Raw genomic sequence first — 21,985 nt, 5'->3', positions numbered from 1 at the left:
GGAAACACCCAGGAATCAAAGGGGTTCTTCCCCATTTTGGGGGGGGGGTTGTTATTGTGGGGGGGGAATGTTTGTGCGCATCAAATGCCCCTAAGGAACACACAGATACACACCAACACAAAGGACACACACAGATGAAAAAATTCAGGTGTGTAACACCTTCTAAAGAGACACATCGGCTTCCCCAACTTTAGGTTTTCTGGACTGTAGTTCTCATCAGCCCCACAGGCATTTTTCAGGCCCCACTGAATAACTGCATCACATCTGTAAGGACTTGGCCATCTAGTGTAACCCTTTGGAACTCCCTGCTGAATGATTATCAGGCAGGCGGTTTCACTGTACTCTTTTCGGAGCCTGCTGAAAACCTATTTGTTTAATAACAGCAGTAGTAATAGCGATAATGATAATAACATATTACTTATCGTATAAATGGGTTATAAAACGAGTGCCGCATCCACTCTGGGCAAACCCACCTAGGTGTTCAGAAAGTTTGCGGGGGTTTGAATTTGCTGTAGTCTATTCTATTGCAGTTTTAACTTTCTGTATATTTTAAATTACAGCTGTCAACTTCTTAGTGATAATTTCGTCGTAAACCGCTTTGAGGGTTTTCTCCCACAAGCAAGCAATATATAAGTTTTATGAAATAAATAAATAGTAAGAAAAACAACAGCAGCTGTTCTGGGATGGCTGTTTTAGATACAGAAACGTCCAGACGTACGGACGTATCTGAATTTGCACGCACATATACAAACATTGCCCCATATCGATATCGTTTCACAAAATGCGCAGAGCGAAGGACCCAGGCAGACAGGCGATAAGAAGGGGGGGGCGCACGGGGTTTTTACAAAAGAGGCCTTGAAGCTTTGCGGGGCAGGAGAGGGATTGCACACAAAGCACAAAAGTTTCAGAACAGGGTCCTTGCACGAGATTACAACACTGGGGCAGAAGTGAGTCAACTCGTCCCGAAAGTCTTGCAACCCTTGCCGAGCGAGAGACAAAAACTTTATAGAACAACCCCTTTGGTCCCCCCGCCCAGAAGAAGCACAGGGGCACATCGCCCATGGCACAGTTGGGGCAAGCGCCACCAGAGCCACACACCCTGTGGGAATCAACTCTTCCCCACCAATACACACACACACACACACACACACACACACAACATACAATTTCGCTTCAGCAATGCCCACGGCAAAGAAACACACACCTTGAGTTGGAAGGCACCCAAAGGGTCATGTAGGACCCAAACACACACACACACACAAACACACACACCCTCGATGTGAAGGAATCCCAGCTCAGGGAGGTGTTTGAGGTTGAGCCGGCGAGCGTTGAGCGCGCGACATGTGCCAGGAGAAAAACCGGCACAGGAAACTCTCTCTCTGCCACTCGCAGAATCCTTCCCCTCACAAACACACACAAAGGAGGCAGACACACAGAGAGAGACCCACGCACACCCACGCCCACACCCACAGCCTGGGCTTACCTCGTGGCCCGAGAGAGGCATGGTGCGTTGCTGTCCCCCAGGGGTACACAAAGGAGCACTGACTGCCTCGCACACAGCGCACAGCCAAGGAAATCGTGTGTGTTAACTTCTGTGTTTCCTCCCCTCGCTTGCCTGCCTGCCGGCGTGTCCTGCCCTCCCCCCCCTTACACACACACACACACGCCGTGTGGGGTTCGGGGTCCCTGCCAAGTCAGCAGAGCACATGCGGGGGGTGAATTCCGGCCACAAGTGACTCAGCCCCCCCCTCGTTCCCTCCACCCCCGGGAAACTTGTCCTGGTTTAAAGGGCTGGGGTGACATCATCGTCAACTCCCCCCCCCCCCGCCACAGCTCCCTCCTCCTCCACTCAGCTCCCCACATCGTTGCCCCGCCTGGGAATCCCAGACGAGGAAGCGGCCTCCCCCTCGCCCAGCCCCGAACTGCCGGCCTTCCGTTCTGAGGAGGAAACTAAGAAAAGCCTAACAGGGAAAACACACACACAGAGCAAACCCCAACACAGTCATACCGGCCAGGAGCGCATAACAGACATGGGCGGCGCATGAAACTTTGCAAATGTGTAAGCGCTTAGACGTACACACACCGTGCATCTAGCTATGTATTTCCCTGCAATGCACGCGCGTGCACGGACGCAGTGCTCTCCTTCATCTGAGGGCGGGCTGTTCGATCCCACACGCCACAGGAGTAGAGGCGCAACGGCAAGACCTGTGGCCGCACACGCGCCGGAGGACATGAGTGCGCAGAGACCGGAGAGGGGAAAGCAGAACAAAACAAGACGCAAAGGAAGGGAAAGTTGTGGCGTCACCAAAGGGCAGCTCCCAGCTCCCTGCGCACACACCTCCACAGGCAGGCCCATGCGCCCTGCAAGTGCACAACGGCTGAAGAGACTGCTGTTCCCCCACCGCCAGAGGCCTGCCACGTTGTGGGGAGAGAGGGCCCTGACCCCTGCCTCGTCTCAGCCACCCCATCCAGGCCCACAAGCCACAGTGGGCTGAGGCATGAGTGCGCAGCCTGGACACCTTTTCCCTCACGGTGCGCCACCCTATTTCTTTTTGATAGCGGACCGCTTCCAGAGCAACCGGGAGGCAATTTTAAAAAGAGAAACAAGAAAGCCCACAAGCAAGCAGTAAGGTTCCCCACTAGTTCCTGTGTTGTGTCATCGGGAGGAAGCCACAAGCTTTTCCATGCCGGGTTGAAGGCAGTTTCTGAGGGAATTCTGAGGTGGCGGAAAAGGAGGCTGGGCATGGGCACAGGAGCTCACTGTTTTGTGTTTGTGTACGTGAAGCCCACAGCTCAGCATCACACAAGGTGAACAGGCCAAGCGCGCCATCAATCCCACAATGCTCTGTGGCACCTAGGACCCTGGCCCAGCGCCGCAAGGCCCATCGTGAGGCGGGGCATGCGCCAGACAGAGGGGCGCTCCCCCTCACATCCAGGGCGGCCATGTTGCGGCCGTACGAAAACATTTCCACGTTTTGGGTGGTGTGGCAGAAGCCGTGCGCAAACCAAACTCGCCTCCCTCTGTGACGCAAGCGGGGGAAAGTGCAGATAAAGCAAACCGCTGTCTCACACAAACTTATAACAATAGTCATAACACCACTGGAAGCCTTTGTTCCTTCTGTAAAACCAAGACGCCGCTGGGAGGAAGAGACTATGGGGAGGGTAGCAAAAAAAAATGGAGGCGGGTGGGGGGCAGGATGTGTCCGTGGGCCCCGAGAAGCAGCCAGCGTGGGGTTAAGCGTTCACTCTGACAAGGAGCCTTTTAAGGTCACAGCTGTGGCTGGGCGTTTAGAGGAGGCGCATGCGAGAATCTCTTTCTCTCTCTCTCCCTGTCTCTGCCTCCTTGTGGTTGCGTAGAGAGAGAACCTCCCTCCGTTGTCCCGCCTCCCTTGCGCTCTCTGTCTCCCCCCCCTTGCAACATGCCCAGCTGCTACACTGGCAGCTTGCCAAAGATGCGGGGGGGGGGGAGGAATTGTGCCAAGGTCCAAGCCTGGTCCGTCAGGCCCCCTCACAGGCTGGAAGGAAGGAAGGGCAGAGCGAGAGAGGCAGAGCTAATCTGCTTTTGCGTATATGCGCCTGTGTGCCTTTGCAACGCGCGGGCGCCCAGCTATTGTCCCCGGCTGTGGAGAAATAAAAATAAAAGTGCAACACGCACAACTGTGCGCAAAGGGGCTCGCCTTTCCGTATTCCTAGAGAGAGGCAGCGTGCGCTCGTTTCACAGCCTCGCAACGCAAGAATGTGCATCAAGGGGGAGATTTCCTCCACAGCATTGTCTGACACAAACACACAAAGCCATATTTTCTGATATGCCAAACTGTATCCTTCTCAATTGTCTGTGGCAGAGGCGAGAAATCTCAGGCCTAATGAGTCCTGTGTGGCCCCTCCAGGCCACTTCTTCAGGCCCCCAGAACATTCCACACGCCACGCCCCTCACCAGCCCAGCTTTGCACCCCAAAGATTTTGGCCCAGCTGGAATGTGAACCCTTGAGAAGGCCTCTTGCTAGTCTGGATGCGCAAGCATGCGCAAAAGGCAAAAGTCACATTTATAGCCTGAACACCTTTGCCTCTGGCCACACCCTCTGTGGCCCCCGCCTGGGAACATGGCCCCTATTATTGCTTCATTCTTGCTTAGTTTGCGTCGGAACCGCAAATCTCCTTCCGAAAACTCAGCAAACCCTCAAGGTTGCACCCACCCCCTGCCCACCCCCGCTGTCGACTGAAAAACAAAACCCAGAAATCCCAAAAATCGCTGAAAAGGGCCAAACCGGAAAGTGCAAAAAAAAAAAGCATAAAATTTTCATTCATGGGAGGACATTGAAAACCAGCCCACTCACCAAAAGAAGGGGGAGTCCCGTCGCTGCTTTCTCATTGGCTGACTCCCCCCACACGCCGGGCCCATGCAAGACACGGCTGGTGGGGGGGGGGGGGGTCTGACTATGCTCCAGCCATGGTGTGGGACCCAATCCTGCGGGGAAGGAAGGAAGGAAGGAGGAGTTAGAGAGGACGAAGGAGGCTTTGATTGAAGAGACAGAAATTCCCACACACACACACTGCGAATTTTCAGGGAATAATCAAATCCCCCACCTATTCACCTCAAATCCCACTCGCCCACTTGAAGAGAGCATCCAGCTCCCCAAACACACACACACACACACACACAATGTTCTCGCATAGCTCTGCAGACATGCCCCACTCCAGAAACGGCCACAATTCCCCTATGCGCCAAACTGCCTCTGCCCCAGAACAAGCGCATGGCCCCCTCCAGTGCACTCCCACAGGGGGGAGGGTGCGTGCAAACCGAGCGAAACTTGCAGCTCCTTGCGCTTTGAAGTAAACGCCTTCGCCATAATTGCCGGGACACCTTTGGGAGGTGCAAGGGAAAGAGAGCTTTTTGCTGAACTCCAGGAAACTCCGAAGCGGATATGCTCTTTTTGCAAGAGGACGCAGGAAAAGCCCGCCTAGCCTTTGAGGGTCAAACCTGGGGTCTTCTGCCCGCGAGCGAGGGCCCTTCTTCCCCCGAACCTCCCTGCTCTCTTTTCCTCCAGAGGAACCCTTGCAGGATTTGCACCCGACTCACCTCGGCAGCTGGCCGCCCCAAGCGAAAGCTGCAAGGCCTCTGCCTTTATCAACAGCTCCAAGGAGACAACAGCTGCAACTTATCAGAAGCCCAGAGGCTGCAGCCCAGGACATGAACGCTTGATATTTCAGTTGCGCATTCCTTCCGAGGGGGGAGTCGTGTGAAGCCGGGTGTCCCTAAAGGTGCCATTGTAGGGGAACCCCAAAATCCACACACACCTGCCCGCTCCTCGTTGGAACTGCTGAGCCAGAGTCTCGCGATGAAGCAGGCTGCGCTCTTCCTGCAAAAAAACAAAACCTGACCCAACTTATCCGGCGATATTCCCTCTAGGGCTGAGCCAAAATCAAAACCACAGCCCTGGTGAACCTGCCTTGCCTTCTGCTGAACTAGCTTAGTCACCAAAGTGTCAAAACTCTTTCAAAAAAGGGGGAAACCCAGGGAGGAGGTTGAAGGGGAAAGTTGGGCACCTGCAGGCGAGAGAGTGAGAGACAGAGCTGGCATTCGGGTCTCGCCTCTGTGACGCAAAGTTGCTTCACAGCTGAGAGAAGCCCTTCTGATGTCCTTTTAGCGTGCATTGATGATGAATTATGCTCCTGGTGTTATCGGGGCAGTTGCACGCTTTCAATACTTGCAAGAGTTTGAGGGCTTCATTTCCACTATTTTTTTATTACACATTTTTATTTTTTAATATATTAATTCCAACATTCATACAACGTAGCTTCTCATCTTATGCAATATTTTTAGACTTCCGTCAACACCTCTGATGATTTTCCGTTCTTTTATCACTTGTGCATTTCTTAATTTCCTATTGCCTTTAATTACCCTTAACTAATAATTCTCCGCATTGCCTTTCTTGCAATATTTCAAATAATTCACCTTACAAAACCTCTTGCAAACCTACTAGCGTAATCTGTTCACCACAGTTGCTTTTCAAATAGCGTACTGCTTCACTCCCAATCAGTGCACACCCCATAATTTCCTCCTGAGACCCAGTAACTCCTCACACCGCTACGGCGCAAGGGTACCCCTCAAGAAGTCAGGATCATGGCCGCACTGCAGAAGAACCCGCAAAGCGCAATGAATGGGTGCATGGTTCAGTATGATCTCGCCACAAATGCACAGTTGTTGCATCAATGTCATGTTGCAGAACACACAGCAGCAGCAGCCAAGGCAAGCCCTCAGTTCATCTGTAAAATGGGAACAAGCCAGGCTGCAGAGGAATGGCGCATTAAAAAGGCATTAGCAGGGATGCTCTCGTAAATGACATAATGGCCGTTAACTGGGGAGAGTCTGCAGAAATGGTGCGTCGAGGACTGCGTATCAGCCTTGGCAGAGATAAAGGCCCCAGTGTGTCAAGACAATGGACATTCAGAAGGGTCCACTCCAGCCAGCACAAGGGGGCCCTTCAGAGACGCCCACGAGGGCTGCGGGGATCCCTTTCCGGAGGGTGGAGCGGCTGGAGACGGTGCCAAGGTCTCTTCGGCAACCCGGGCTGAGGATCGAGCCCACACCCAGCGCTTCCCCCTTCCCGCCACACCCCCAAAACGCACCCCACTACAGTGCCCTTTTAAATACATGATGCAACTGAAACAACAGCTTCCTCTGTTATTTCCTCTCTGTCAAATTTCAGACTGTAAGCTCCTTGGGGGCAGGGACTTTTTCCCCTCGCCCTCTGCAAAACACCCTATTTGCACCATCTGAGTAAATTCCAGCAGCAAGCTGGGATTCAACTCTGGCTGGATCTTCTCAGAATCCAAACTTTTTGCTCCCATGTCAGCCCTGAGGACATGTGGAGCAACAAAGCGGTGTACTTCTGACCGCATGCTGAATGCACTGCTCTCCACAGGCCAGGCTTTAGGCCCGAATTCCACCAGATTACTGCACCTCTTCCAGGGAACCCAGAAACAGGACCCAGACCTCGTTCCAGGTGTTCACTCCTGCTCATTCCTGCATTTATATCCCACCTTTCCTCCAAGAGAGCCAGTGTGGTGTAGTGGTTAAGAGCGGTAGACTCGTAATCTGGTGAACCGGGTTCGATTCTCCGCTCCTCCACATGCAACTGCTGGGTGACCTTGGGCCAGTCCCACTTCTCTGAAGTCTCTCAGCCTCACTCACCTCACAAGAGTGTTTGTTGTGGGGGAGGAAGGGAAAGGAGAATGTGAGCCGCTGTGAGACTCCTTAAAGGGAGTGAAAGGCGGGATATCAAATCCAAACTCTTCCTCTTCTTCTTCTTCTTCTTCTTCTTCCTCTTCTTCTTCAAGATGCTCAACGCAGTGTGCATCGTTCTCTCGCTTCCACTTCACCCCCACCAACAACCCTGTGAGGTAGGTTAGGCTGAAAGAGTGTGGCTGGCTGCAAGGTGGCCCAGTGTGCTTCAAATGAGGATTTGAACCCTGGTTTTCCAGGTCCTGGCCCGACACTCTTAATCTCTGCACCACGCTGGCTCCTAAACTTAATAAAGAACGGGCATCTGTTGAGACATTGCAACCAAATACTCCAGGCACGAGCGAAAAACCACTTTACTTTTATTCCAAACCAAACAGTCCATGACAAACCGCCACGTTCCACCTGCCTCTGGTTCTGTATTCGCAACCACGAAAGCGAGCTGTTGTAGACGTTGCGCACAAAAAGTGGAAAATAAGTACGGCAACCAGTTTAAGAATCAAGCAACTGGCGGCATTTTTTTTTTTAAAAAACTGATGAACACTCTTGCCCTGCTTTCCTCTCCTAGCAAATCGGCTCCTCCCTGCGGTGGGGCTTTTAATCTTGCTCACAGCACGCCATTCGTTCCCAACGTGATCGCTGGGGTTTCATGCGCTTCAATGCGCAACGTTTCGCCGTTTGCCGTACGGAAGGGTAGGCCCACCATCTCCCCATTCATTTGGAAATGCCCTTTCCCACAAAAAAAACAAAACACAAAAACACGCCCGCTTTGAGGCCTGCAACTGAGGAGAGGTCCCACGGAGGCCTTCAACACCCACACGAAAACGTCCTTGGGACAGCCAGGAGTTCCAGATTTTAAAAAATGCTTCCAGGACAGTCCTATTTTCTTCCTGTGTCAGATGAATGGCGGGGGGCGGCCTTCTGGCAATGTACAGTTAGGCTGGGGAGCAAAGCAGCGGAGCCAAGAGGTTGGGGATTTGGCCTCGCTGGGAGGCTGAGAGAGCGAAACCAGCATGTGCTTCCACGGCACAGCAGCTGGTGTCCTGCCCTGATGATGCAAGAGACCGCAATCCGCAGCGCCTGATGATGTAACGCCACCCTTGTGCGGCACGGGCAGCTGGGCCCGCTGGCGCAGGGGGACCCTTGCGGGTATTTTTGGCCCACAACGAACACCCCCTGGGAAAGGGGAGGAGCCCGGCATGGGGCTTTACTATATTTTATCTCTTTTTGCCGAGCGAAGTTTGGGTTGAATGCAGCAGACAACACATTCTATGCCAGCCCAAACTGGCCCAAAAAGGGGATTTACCGTATTTTTCGCACTATAGGACGCACCGGTCCATAGGACGCATCTAGATTTTTTTTGGAGGGGGGGAATAAAGTTTGCGGGGCTGGTGACGGGGAGGAGCAGGCTTGTCCCCCCCGCCAGCCTTCTAACCAAGTCGGGGGACAGCGGGATGGCGGCGTTCTGCCTCCCCGCTGTCCCCCAAGCTTGTGGGGCTGGCGGTGGGGCTCTCCTGAAGCCTGGAGAGCGAGAGGGGTCGGGCGCACCGACCCCTCTCGCTCTCCAGGCTTCAGCGAAAGCCTGCATTCGCACCATAGGTCGCACACACATTTCCCCTTCATTTTTGGAGGGGGAAAAGTGCGTCCTATAGGGCGAAAAATACGGTAATTTTTATTTTTTGGCCTACCTCAGTACCTGACACGATAACTGTTCTCTACTAGGGGGGACATAACATATACAGGATTTCATCGGGCTAGCGGCCCACTTTTAGTCCAGCTTTCCGGCCTCACGGCGCATTTGCGATTTCCCAGCACGCTGCCTCCGACAGAGGAGGAAAATCGCAGAGGTTAGGGCAGGAGGAGCTGGCAAGACGGGGCAGACAACTGCAGCCATTCGCCACCTTCTGACTTCTCTACGCGCACAGATGCTCCCTTCGGGCACCTCCGCCTCGAGGACCCCTATGAAAGGGGTGGTTTTTCTCGTTTCTGTGCATTCCCCCCCCACCCCGCCAAGGGTAGCCTCCGGGGTCCTTATCTCTCCCTCTCTGCACCCTGGAACAAGATCTGCACTAGGAGATATGAGTATAGGTAATTCTCTTCCTGCCTGTCAGTTGCCACAGCCGCTCACCAAAAAATAAGAATAATAATGAATGCAAACCCAAATCTTTCGTCCAACCTACTTTGAGGGTCTTCTCTCAACGTGAGTGACCTGCCTCTCTCAGCCTAACCCAGGGTTGTTGTGTGGGATTAACTGTAGGCCAGCCATTTATGCCCCCTGGAGGTCCTCCTTAATGGGGAAAATTGTGGGGTATAAATGCAGAAAGTAAATCAATATTGGAAGGTTTTTGTGACAGGAAAACAGGACTCAAGGGTTGAGGTGCCCCGCCCCCAATTCCGCAGCCCTAAAGCTTCACTGGGGCTTTGCCCCCATTCCTCTCTGCACAGGCACACTGGTGGGTTAGAGGAGCCTTCACTAACATGGGACCACCTCCCACCAGATGTTTTAGACTACAACTCCCATCAGCCCCTGGGTCCAAAACATTAGTTGGCCATGCCTGTGATACAACAGAAGTAAGGTTGTAAGCTACACTCTGGCTAACATGCACTCACACGGACCCTTGTTCTCTCCCCAAAGCAAGACAAAAAACAACAGCCAAGGTATTTCAACCTAAACCCCAGTTTGGGGGTTTCCCCCCTGCTATTATTAACGCAGGGCCGCAACTTCACTATGCATTTAAAGCCATTGTCGTGCCAGTCCAGGCTTCTCCCCAAGAATTCTGGGAATTACTGTACTGGTTCAGAGGGGCGAGTCATTCAGGGACCCCTATTCCTCTCCCAGAGTTTCAGTCCTCAGTGGTCTAACAGTGCCAAGAAACACTGGGGACTGGGAAGGGGGAATAAGCATCTCCCGATGACTCTCCCCACCCTTAGCAAACTATAGTTTTCCCAGGACTTGTTGAGTGGAGGGGAAGCCGTGGCTGTTTAAAGCTGTTTTTTTTTTTAAAAAAAAGCCCTATGTTGGGCAAAAAGTTTCCCGCATTGCAGTGGGTTGGACTAGATGACCCTTGGCTCCCTCTCAACCCTACAATTCTGTAATCCTATAATATTGATTTAAATCTACAGTGGTACCTCAGGTTAAGTATTTAATTCGTTCTTAACCTGAAACTGTTCTTAACCTGAAGCACCACTTTAGCTAATGGGGCCTCCTGCTGCCGCCGCGCCGCCGGAGCACGGTTTCTGTTCTCATTCTGAAGCAAAGTTCTTAACCTGAAGTACTATTTCTGGGTTAGCGGAGTCTGTAACCTGAAGCGTATGTAACCCGAGGTACCACTGTACTGGGAAAATGGGGGGGGGGCACTTCCAAAGAAGGTTCCTCCAGGGGAATGTTGGGTTGGCTATCCAAAAACCACCCCGTCCGCTCTTCCTGGATTTCGACACGGGTTCGAGGAAGAAACCCAGGGAGAGGAAGCCCAAATACCTCAATACAGGAGAGGATGGCTATTGTTTTTTTAATCGAAGGCCCCCTGAGGTGAGTCCAGGACTTGCCTCAGAGCCTGAAATAAATATCATATACATCTCTGTGTAGGAGAAAGGACAGGATCCCACAAATCGCTAGCCCTGAGTAACCAGGGACGAGGTACACACTTTCCTTCCCCACAAGTAGCACCTTGTGTGAAATCTCCACGCCTTCCCCTGCACGGAAATGGTTTTCCAAACAGGGGGGAAGGAAAGAAAAGCGTAAGGAAACACCAGATGTATATAATATATTATCAACACAGGTGCATACACACACACAAAATCCAATGAATAAAGAAATTTGGGGTTTCAATTCTAAACACCAATGGAAGAGACTTCAGCTAACTTTCTGCCTCCCAGGAAGAAGCAAAAAAAAATGGGGGGTCAGTAGAAAGTGGGTGAATGTTCAACCTCCTGACACCCCAATTCCCTGGAATCAGACCCCCCCAATCTTAATTCCTCACCAGACAAAACAAACAGGGGGGAAACAGCAGGCTGATATAATAATAAAAAATGAGGGGGGGAGTTTAAACTGTTCTATGGGGGCCTATCATTTTTGGGTGGGGTGGGGAGTCCTAATCTCTGGGGCTGAGGGAGGTCAGAGGGCTTTAAACATATATATTTTTTAACAGGGATATCTGGAGATTCCTATCCAGTGAGGCTCTTCTAAGAAGTATTTTAGGGGAGAGTTTTTCCGCTAAGGTCTGGGGGGGGGGGGTCTCTCGTATGTGAAACACTTTGAGGTAGGGGTTACAATCAAGCAGTATATACATTTTATGAAATAAGTGGCGTGGGCTGGGATTTGGTGTGGGGAGGGGTTAACTAAAAGCCCACACCCCAAATTGTCCTTTTTAAAACAAGGACTGAAGGAAGGGGGCAGATGCAGGGTGGGGGCTGTTCATTAAAAAACCCCCAGAGGCACAATTGTGGGGGCGGCATAGGGCTTGGCCCAGATCACAGGCACACTTCCAGGCCCCCACAAACTTTTTTCCACCCCGATTTTTTCTCTCCCTCCTCAGGAAAAACACGCCAGGAAGTGGGAAGGACCCACGAGGTTCGTTCTGGCTCTCAGGCATCTCCTTTGGCCAAAACCTCAAATATTCCACTCCCTAGGAACCCAGGAGTTCTGGCGCTTGTCTCTATAAAAATCTCTTCCCCCCTCCACTTTGGTGTTCAGGAGGACAGAGGCACCCGAACCTACCCAGCACCCCAAAACCTTCCCTCCAAAATCTCATTTCGGCAACCCCACATAAATCCCTTTTTCCTGGAGCTGAGCAAAGATAGAACCCAGGTGTCCTGGCTCCCAGCAGCCTTTGCTGCTTCGAGCCAACCCACAAGGAGAGACCATGTGACAAGGGTTTCGGGGAAAGTGAGAGTGTGCGGCAGGCTGGGCGGTGTGGGGGTGTGGGGAAGAGGTGGAGAGGTCCCCATTCATACCCAGGGAGGGCATTGTCGTCCCCCACCTAGGACCCCCCACCCCCAAAGCCAATGCCCTCGGACAACACATTGGGATCTGGACGAACAAACACAAACACCCCTGGGCACAGAAGTGTGGCCAGGGCGACCGGCCGACCCCAGCAGGGCTGCCACACCAGCCAGCTCCCCCTAAAAACCAGAGGCCAGTGCCAAACATTCACAAGTCGGGTTTTTTCTCAGCCGGAGAAGATTGCCCAACTCTGAGACGGAGCCGGAGCTTCCCTTTATGTCTCGCTCAAATGCACCTAAAACGAAAAGCATTTCTTCTAGTAAGTACACACACAATCACACACACACACACCTGCCCTATTCAGCACAGTGAAGAGGCAGCAAACATCAAAAGATATATATTTACAGGGGACAAAAAACCCAGCCAAGCACTGTGTGGCCTCACCTGGGCTCCCTTTCTGCGCTAGGAGAAAGCTGCCGCCTGCTTGACTCGTTTGTCAGCCAGTAGGTGCCACCCTCATCACGGCGCACCTGTCCTGCTTCACCTAGGCACTCTTAAAGGGCCAGGCGCACGCTTAAGCACCTGGCGCTGCAGGTAAGCATTGGAACACGCTCCCCGCTCCCCTTTCACATGATTCCTCGCACCCCCAACCCACACCAATGCGTAGCTCTGTGCAACTATCTCCCTCCTCCTCCTCCACCACCCCAGCCCCAAAGTGGGAGCGTCCAGCTGCGAGCGCTCGCTGGCAGCCGGAAGACACTCTGTACGCTCTCAGAGGCACTCTTCTCTCTCCACTTTGCACCCTGCTCACTTCCTGGCAGACAACCCTCAGCAAAGGCTAAGAGGCTTGCCATCCCATCAGCTCCTCGGAGGAAACAGATGCAGATTATCTAAGCTGCTTGCCTCGCCACTATCCTCGATTCAACTTTCTGTCTCCCCACCTCATAAAAAAAGAAAGGCCCCCCCCCCTAAGCGAACCGAGTCTTGTATGGACTTTGTTTCAAAACTCTTAACCTTAGAACACACTCCCCCCCCCCACAAAAAAACCATTAAGGGCAAGGGGGCTGGAGTTTGCAAGTCATACCCCACCCCCCATGAACGTCTATTGCAAACTGATTGCAGCACCACACACTCAACGAAAGTCACAGTTGCAGGATCCAACCTCCTCACCACCACTGACTATTCTCAAAACTTTCTGCACTTGCTCTTTCCCCCCACTTTCAAGAAAAATGAATCCACCGAGGGTGTCCGCCGCCCCCCCCCTCGACAAAGACCTCTGTGCCACCCTTGGCACCCCCAAAATGCACATTCCGGTCAAACCCCCAAACAGGAGGGTGCCGACATATGATTCGTGGCCTTTCCCACCCCACAGATCGCAACTCAATCCTGACTTCGCCTGGCAGTTCGGAAAACACTTGTCTCAAATCAGTTCCACTCGCAGACCCCTCTGAATATTCACAGGCGGAAAGGGGGGGAGTCCCTCTGCCTGTTATAGAGACACAACCACCCCCTTACACTTGCTTTGCAAACAAGAAAGCCACACAAGAGCCCAGCAATTCTGGGGCCTTGCCCCACAGAGGATGGAAAAGTGCTGCTTTTCAAACTGGCACAGGAGGTCAGATCCTGCCCAGTCTGGAGGAACCAGGATCTGGGCGCAGCGAGACCGTGGGGTGGGGGTTGGGGAGAGTTTGTGCAAAGTTGCACAGTTAAAAGGCAGGCCACGCCAGCTGTGCCTGGGCTCCCCAACCCGCAAGCCTGTTCCCACCAGCTCCAAGAGCAGGGGGGTTCTCTCTGCTCTGCCACAACTCCCCCAAAGACACCTCTGCGCCGTCACCCCAAAAAGGGACACATTAAGAGACCGGACGTCCACACATCAGGGTCTGGGCCTCTGACTCCCAACTGCGATTCGGCCCAAGCCGTAAAAAAACAGGCTAGATCAGCAACATAACAGCCAAGCTGATCTCCACACTCGCCGGAAGCGGATTTTGGGTGTCTCGACCTCCAAGAAAGTGGGCACCCCCAAAAAATATGAAGTCCTACTTCCATGCCGCAATGTGTGCAGAGCAACGGAGGCACCCTGAGCGGAGGTCCGTCATCCCACCAAGCTGGGGTACCCCCCCCCCAATTTGCTCCAGCTGCAGAAACCGCCGGAGGGACTTTGGGGGTTCTGTTGTACCTCCTCTACCACCACATCGCCTCGGGGCCCAGCAGGTTGTTGCCACGGGCTCCTTTCTGGTCTACCGATCGGGCAGGGGTGGCACGGCCAGGCCACCGAAGCTGCGTTCAGGGTGAAGCCGCGACCCAGCGAAACTCCATCGCGTTCCTGCCCCGGTTGTGGAGTGGATCCGTCCTCCGGTTCGGCCAGAAGGGTCTGGCCAACTCCAGTCCATTTGTGCCCTACTCCGCCAAGGGAGGCTGGCTCTGTAGGTTACCCATCCAGAGCTGGGGAGGTCCAGGGGTGTGCACGGCTGCAGGAAGCTCTCTCCAAAAGTGTGCCGTCCGCCCGTCTGTCTGCCGAACCCTGGTCTGACGCCTGTTCCTTTAAAGGTGGCATGCAAGGTGAGCCCAGGAGTCGGCCAGGCCTGTGGCAGACTGGGCTCCCCCCCACCCTGTCGCCCTCCTCCGCCAGTCTTCCCTTCCCTTCCTCCTCGCTTGTCTTCTCTCTTCCAGGCAAGATAACAAAGCCAGCAGTAGCAGCCAGGAAAAGACCTTACACACAGCGCAGCTCCCCTCCAACCAGACACACACACACACACACACACACACACACAGGCTGCAACACCCCCCAGCACACTCACACACACACACACACACACACGTTTACAGCGAGATCCCCGAAAACTGGCAGAAGGAGGGGAGAAAGGAGAGGGAGGGAGGGGAGGGGGAACCAGACACAAGACAGCAAATGGGGGTTTTGGGGGTGCGGATCCAACGTTACCTGCAGGAAGGGGGCTGTTAAGGTTGCGGGGGTGGGCAGGGAGGAGGGCTTTGTTCCTCGGGATCTCCCCTCGCCCGGCCAGGAGGAAGGATGGAAAAACCAAAAAATAAAAAATAAAACCCCAAAAATCGAAGAAGAAGAAAATGTACAATATTGGCGAATTTTCCCAAAAAAAAACACCCCCCCAAAAAATCAGCACCCCACGGGGGAGAGGAAGGGGTGAGAGAAAAATCGAAATTGGGGGGTTGGGAGGGGAGGAGAGAGAGGGGAAAAAGAAAAGAAAAAATGGCCAATCTTGCTTCTTTGGGGAGCAGACTTTAGTGCCAACTGGGATCAATCCACAGGGTTTCGGGCGCTCAGAGCTCTCTGTACTAAAACTCCCGTGCACACTCGATGGCTGGGCTTTGCTTGCCTCGGCTCGCTCCAGCGCCCCCCCTCCCCTCCCTCGGTCTCTACTCAAACAAAGAAATGAGGGTTGTGTTCATTGCCCAACCCCCTCGCAGGCCCCCCTCCCTTCCCCGAGCCCAGACATCCCTCCGCCTCCGCCTCCTCCTGCCGCCCCCCTCCCTTTCCGGCAAAAAGGCCGCCTCACTTCCATGTTCCCAGCCTCGCTCACATGCTCCCATGCGCCGGAGAGGCCGCTGCTGGAAGCGCACCGGGAGCGCCAGGGAAGGAAGGAAGGAAGCGAGCGAAGAGGAGAGGCGCGCAAGAGCCAAAAAGGCAGGGCGCCGGGGGTGGATTTTCGCAAGCAGCGAATTGTTGTTGTTGCTATTATTATTATTCCTGGAGGGGGAAAAGGGTGGAGTGGTGGAGGGAAAGACGGGCAGGTGCGCGGAGCGGGATGCAGGGCGCAAATGGCTCGGGAAGGTGGAGAGTGCGTTATGGAACCGGGAGATTTGGAGAGGGGCGCAGCGCAGGAGGGCGCACGGGCGGCTGGGCGCACGGAGGCAGCTGCAGGAGAGGAGCCGGCGAGCACGGAGGGGGGGGTGATGGAGGATTGAGGCACGTAGGGAAATTGGCCGGGGTTTGCGCCTTTTCAAGCGGGTATCCAGCCGGCGGGTGGGCGCGCAAGGTGGACGGAAAGGAGTGTCCGCAAACAGCAGCCACGCGCTCTGCGCCCGGCTGGGTTACCTGCGCATTGGTGGCGCCGACGGGAGAGTCTGGCGCCCGGCTGCACAATCCTCACGGCTGCAAGGTGAACTTTCAGGTGTGTGTGTGGGGGGGTCCCCCTAGCTTTCAACCTCTCCCCTTTGCTCTCGGAAATGCCCGTCCAGAAATCTCCGACTTTCCAAACATCCCTTTTGAAACGGACAACAATTTCTCCGCCACCCCTTAATTTCATTTCACTACATTTTGGTTTTGTATCCAGATACGTCGGCCTTGCCTTCTAAACATTTTGCCCTCCTCTTGGTCTTCCTCCAGACCTTGGACACAGCAGGTATGTATCAGCATCCCGGCCAGGGCAAACTTCCCAACACTACCACCCCCCCACACACACGGAACATAAATTCAGAATTTCAGACCCTGGCAGCAGGATGGAGGCTTGCAACAATCTGTGACTTGCATAATCTGTTCTGCTTACAATATCTGGCAATCTGGCGCGTACTATGCGCTCTCCTCGTGCTGGCAACGTCAAGGGCACATGGAAGGGGTTTCCAGCATGGGGCGGGTTGTGGGGGGAGAAAAAGTGGGATCCAATGAGCTGCCCCTCTCTTCCCTGAGTTGCCACCTCCAGAATCTGGCAAGAACCCCATGTGTTTCAATGGCCGGTTGGCTGGTAGGGACACTATGCCTCTGGGCATGCACAGAAAGGCACTTTCCTCATTGTCACCACAACCACGACCAAACATCTGCACAAGTTTGGACCCCACCTTCCCATATCCCAGCACCTATTTACCAAGCGACAAGAGTTTAATACAGTGGACGCTCGGGTTGCGAACGTGATCCATGCGGGATGCATGTTCGCAACCCGCAGCGCACGTGCAGGTTGCGATTTGGCGCATGTGCAAAGTGTGGTTTAGTGCTTCTGCGCATGCGCGAAACCCAGAAGTAACCCATTCTGGTACTCCCAGGTTTCGGCGGGCCCGTAGCCCAAAGAAACGCAACCTGAAACGTCTTGTAACCTGAGGTATGACTGTACAAAGAAAGTGCCACGATTCACAGCGAGAACCTCAGAGCAACCTTATCATAGAATTGTAGGCTTGGAAGGGAAAACCGAGGGTCATCTAGTCGGACCCACTGCAACGCAGGAATCTTTTTGCCCGATACGGGATTCGAACCCACAACCCTGAGATTAAGAGTCTCATGCTGTACCGGTTGAGCTTTTCAGAATCCCTCAGTTCTGTCCTGGGATGCAGAAACAGGGGGAGAAAGTGAGCCCCGCACAACTTTTCCGTACCACCAAAAACCCCACAGAGCACATTTCACCATCCTGAAAACACAGATGGGAGGCAGATGTCTACACGAAGACACACACACGGCAACCGCCTCTGAATCAGCGCAGAGGACAGTCCAGGTTGGAAGACGACCGTGTGCAAGAGAGACGCTGAGGACACACACACACTCTCTGGCTGCAGGAAACACACCACTTGACCTGCAGTCAAGATCGCGTAGCCATGTGCAAACTCAAAAGTGGCCACATGGATTCTGAGCGGTGCGCTGCCATGCGCCCCCCCTCCACTGTTCGAGAAGCCTGTGGGCATGTGCATAAGCCAAACAGCACCTCAAAGCATCCAGGAACATGTGCAGTGGGGAAACACGGGTGCAGCAATCAAGAAGGCCAGAAGAGCCTGGTTGGTTGCCGGATCAGGCCAGAGAGGGCCCCATCCAGGCCAGCCTTCTGTTCTCAAAGCAGCCGACCAGATGCTTCCATAGGAAACCTGCAAGCAGGACCCGAGTGTGGGAGACTCTCCCCACCACGGTGGAAATTCTGCCAGGTCTGTGTGCCACTGCCCAGGTCACACATTTCCATTTGCTCGGGACATGTGTCTCAAAGCCTTCTTTAAATGGGGCGTCCCCAGAAAGCAGTGGGCACACAGGGAAGCAAAGAGGAAGCACGTCTTGTTGCTTTGGTTTCAATATTTGTGTTTTTATCTTGTGAATTGCCCTGAGCTCTTTTGAGGAAGGGCGGTATAGAAACCGAATAAATCATCACCGTCATCTCAGTGTCCTTATAGAATCATGGAACTTGTTGTGTTGCAAAGACCCTGAGGGGTTATTTATTCCAAGTCCCTGCAATGCAGGAATCACAACGGATCTCAGCCTATGCTGTGGGTGACCATATGCATTTAATAATAATAATAATAATAATAATTTATTATTTATACCCCGCTCACCTGGCTGAGTTTCCCCAGCCACTCTGGGTGGCTTCCAATCGACTGTTAAAAACAATACAGCATTGAATATTAAAAACCTCCCTAAAGAAGGCTGCCTTCAGGTGTCTTTTAAAGAGAAGATAGCTGCTTATTTCCTTCACATCTGAAGGGAAGGCGTTCAACAGGGCGGGCGCCACCACCGAGAAGGCCCTCTGCCTGGTTCCCTGTAACCTCACTTCTTGCAGGGAGGGAACCGCCAGAAGGCCCTCGGCGCTGGATCTCAGTGCCGGGCTGAAAGATGGGGGTGGAGACGCTCCTTCAGGTCTACTGGGCCTTTGAGGCCGTTTATTGATTTTTTAAGGCTAGCTTCCTTACCCTGCTGCCCCCCCCCCCCAGGAAGGGACCCCTCAGCCCAGCAGGAATCAAAGTTTTGCTGCCCCATCATCCCAGGAAAAGGGAGAGGGGTCTCTGCCTCCCCGGTCGGAAGCAGCAAGGATGTTTCCGACTGCCAGAAACCACAGGAGGGGAGAGGGCTTTCGCTGGGGGGGGGGTCCCACGAAGGGCACCTGGGCGGCCGCTGTGAGAACAGGATGGGGCCATTGGCCTGATCCAGCCGGCTTTCCTCACGTTCTTAAGTTCCCCCACTCCACAGCAAACAGGCTTGACAGCTGCGGAGCAAGATTCCTGGGTCCCAGCCTCAGAGGCTGGTGGGCAGAGGGAGGGTAGTGGGGCCTAGTGGGTGGGGACAAGCCTTTGTGGGCAACTCGGGGAAGGGAGTCTTGTTGGGAGGGTGCTGAGCGTGCCCCTTGTGTGAGAAGGCCCGTCTTCCCCGGACGGAGATGAACACACAGCCTCTGCCCCCCCCCTTTTTGCAATTGAGCAAGGCAAGTCCCAGGGGGGACCTGGAGAATATTTATAGCTCCAGCGTGAATGGAGAGCGGAGCAAGTGGGGGGGGGGAGTCCTCCTGCGTTACCCGGCAACTGCCGGAGGGCACGTGTGGAGGCAGCGTAATCTCCAGCGACCTTTCACCCCGACCTCTGACCCCGCGGCACAAGGGAGAGAGGAACAGCTGCACCGGAGGCTTCTGGGTGGAACGAAAACCCCACCGCTGCATTTGCTCTGTTGCCTTCCTGCACCCCCAGTCTACACACACACACCAGACAGGACACCCCTACTCAAATTTCTGCAGTGCTCCTTCCGCCCGGCACAATTCCAGACCGGCGTGCACCAAAAAACACCAAAAAAACCCTTTTGCAAAACGGCACGGCTGCTTCTATTTCCACACCGGAGAGAGCTGAAGTTCTTGCTTCTCTGGGGGGTGTGGGCTTGCTTTTTAAGGCTTCGCGTTGGTGCCGTTCCCCCACCCTAGGGACACTGAAAAGAAGGGGGCAAAGGTGGATCTCCCCCCCCCCCACTCAGCTCTTTCGGTCCACGTTTGCAATATGGTTCACAAATCCAACCCACTCCAGAAGTGACCTCGGGCCGGGGGGCCGGGCCCAGAGGATTGACAGAGGTCACTGTGGCCTTGTGTTGCGGGGGCTGGCTCCAGATTTGGCTCTCACACACAGAGAGCAAATAAATGTGCTTTTTCAAGACCATGTGGGGAGGCGAGGGGGCCGGGAGGTTAGGAAAGGTGTTGAGAAACTGGGAAATTAAAAACTGGAGCAGTAGAACCTTGACCCACATACCCAGATTTCCAGCGGATGTTTCTTTTTATCTCTCCCTCCCTCCTTCCCACCCCCTCCCCACAGCGTGATCCACAAAGCTGCCACAAACACCCCCTCATCTCTCCCCCCCCCCCATTGAGAACAGAGAGAGACAGTTCAGCTGAGGACAAGTTAAGAGCAGCAGCCGTTATATAAGCTTGTAAAGTCAAGGTGGGGAGAAACAGGGGAGGGAGGAAAGGTGTTTAGCTCTCTCCCAGCGAAGCCTGCACCTGGTGACTGATGCCCTCCCGAGGCCCTGGTCTCCCTCCCAGAGGACCCAGGCATCCGGGGACCCAGCACCCTGGCTCTCTGGCAACAAGCTGCTTAGCAGAGACCCTCACATGGATTCCTGAGCCATCAAGCTCGCCCACTGACTCGAATTATATTTTCCCATTCCTGCACCTCTCCAAAGCCCCCTTTCCCCTGTAATTCCCGGGGGTGGGGTGGGGGGAGAGATGCCAAAAGCTCCCTCCCCTGGCTTGAAGGCAGAGAGAAGAGGAGAAGACCCTCCCCCCAAATTACGTGCAGCAGAGCAGAAGTGTGCAAGGTTGCCACACGAAGCAGGGGGGGCGCTCCACCCCTCCACAGCTGTGCCACTGTGGGCTGACCCCCTGGCAGCCTGTCATGTTGGCAATGGGCAGCCAATCAGGGCAGAGAGGGAGACCCAACCCAGGCAGCCAATGGGAGCGCTTCCAGGAGCAGAACAGGTTCAAAAAAACTGGGTTTTCCCTGCACGCATTGTCTCTCTTGAGACTCCCCACCCCTCAAATTCTCTCTCGAAAACTGCTAAAAAATTTATTTTCAGCTTCTGCAGAGAGGCATTGCCGGGAATCTTTTGGCAGCAGCCGGGAGATTTTCAAGAGGTTTCCCTGTAATGGGCTCAGTCCTCCAGGTCTGTGAAATGGGAGCAAGAAAAGGTGGGGGGGGATATTGTGAAGGAGGGAAGATCGCAGGGAAACTGTAGAGCTAGGCAAATAAGAATTGCACTTGCTGTATTCAGGGAGATTGGCTCCAAGGGGTCAGAGGTCTTGGGGGTGGGGGAGCAGCTGACAGGACCGGTGAGGGACCCCTGCCCTGCAAAAAGGGGGGGTTGTTAGCTTTGGTGCACAGCCCAGTGAGCCAGCCCACCTTTGCTTATAGAACACACTGTGAGGGTTGGCGCGACTCCCAGAATCCTTTGCTCTGCTTAAGTTTCTGCGCGGCACATACACCTGCCGTTTCATACCCCGTCCCAATTTTCCAGAAAACTCACAACCAAGCCAGGAAACCCTGCCTGTGTTTTTTCCAGGCCCTGGAATTTAGCCTCTGGTAGCAATTAGCCTGAGCTTTGGAAAGGAGGCAATGGGGAAAAAAATATATTTAGACCCCTTTCATTTCAGAATTTCAGGCTTCTGCCAAGCTGGCAATACAGAGATGGGCAACAGACCTGGAAAACAGAGGCAAGGCTCAGATCCAAAAGCTCGCCTCAGTTTTCTCCACCTGTGAAATGGGAATACTTGTGCCATGCCGTAGAAGGTAGGGCTGCAAGTTCCTATTGCTGGTGCTTCTTAGAAGAGAAATTCAGAGCTGCACCTATTGCTAGTCCAACTCAGAGTAGGCCTATTGGAGTGAGTGGAGCAAAGTCCTGCTCATTGACTCCAAAAGGCCAACTAGGACGGGACACAGGCTTCAGCACGGAAGATCCACCCATCCCTGCCCCACAAACCTGCCCCCTAACCACAAAGGGGCCCAGCGGAAGTCAAAGGATAACTCGCCTGCCCTATAAATATACCAGCGGCATTTTTAGGGTGGGCATGTGGTGAGGGGGCGGGAGGAGGAAGCATGCCCCCCAACCTCCCCTTCGG

General features: G+C 53.9%; 1 protein-coding gene across 8 annotated transcripts in view; it reads right to left on the bottom strand.

The window, feature by feature from the left end:
• KDM6B (lysine demethylase 6B) overlaps positions 1-21,985 on the bottom strand; it is a 99,405-nt gene that overhangs the window by 61,276 nt on the left and 16,144 nt on the right. For 3 of the 8 annotated variants that reach the window (XM_081886669.1, XM_081886677.1, XM_081886676.1), the window contains exons 1-2: positions 15,121-15,573; positions 4,335-4,465 (exon numbers count right to left, since the gene is read on the bottom strand). The gene's annotated coding sequence lies outside the window, so the exon portion shown is untranslated. Of the gene's footprint in view, positions 1-1,483; positions 1,603-4,334; positions 4,466-12,626; positions 12,677-14,358; positions 14,938-15,120; positions 15,574-21,985 lie in introns of those variants that run through there. The other 5 variants (XM_081886675.1, XM_081886671.1, XM_081886672.1 and 2 more) reach the window with 5 other exon arrangements.

This window comes from Podarcis melisellensis (genome assembly GCF_964234715.1).
Source record: "Podarcis melisellensis genome assembly, chromosome: 13".
Lineage (NCBI taxonomy): Eukaryota > Metazoa > Chordata > Lepidosauria > Squamata > Lacertidae > Podarcis > Podarcis melisellensis.
The sequence above is the reverse complement of the archived record's forward strand: the minus strand, read 5'-3'. Positions and strand labels throughout refer to the sequence as shown.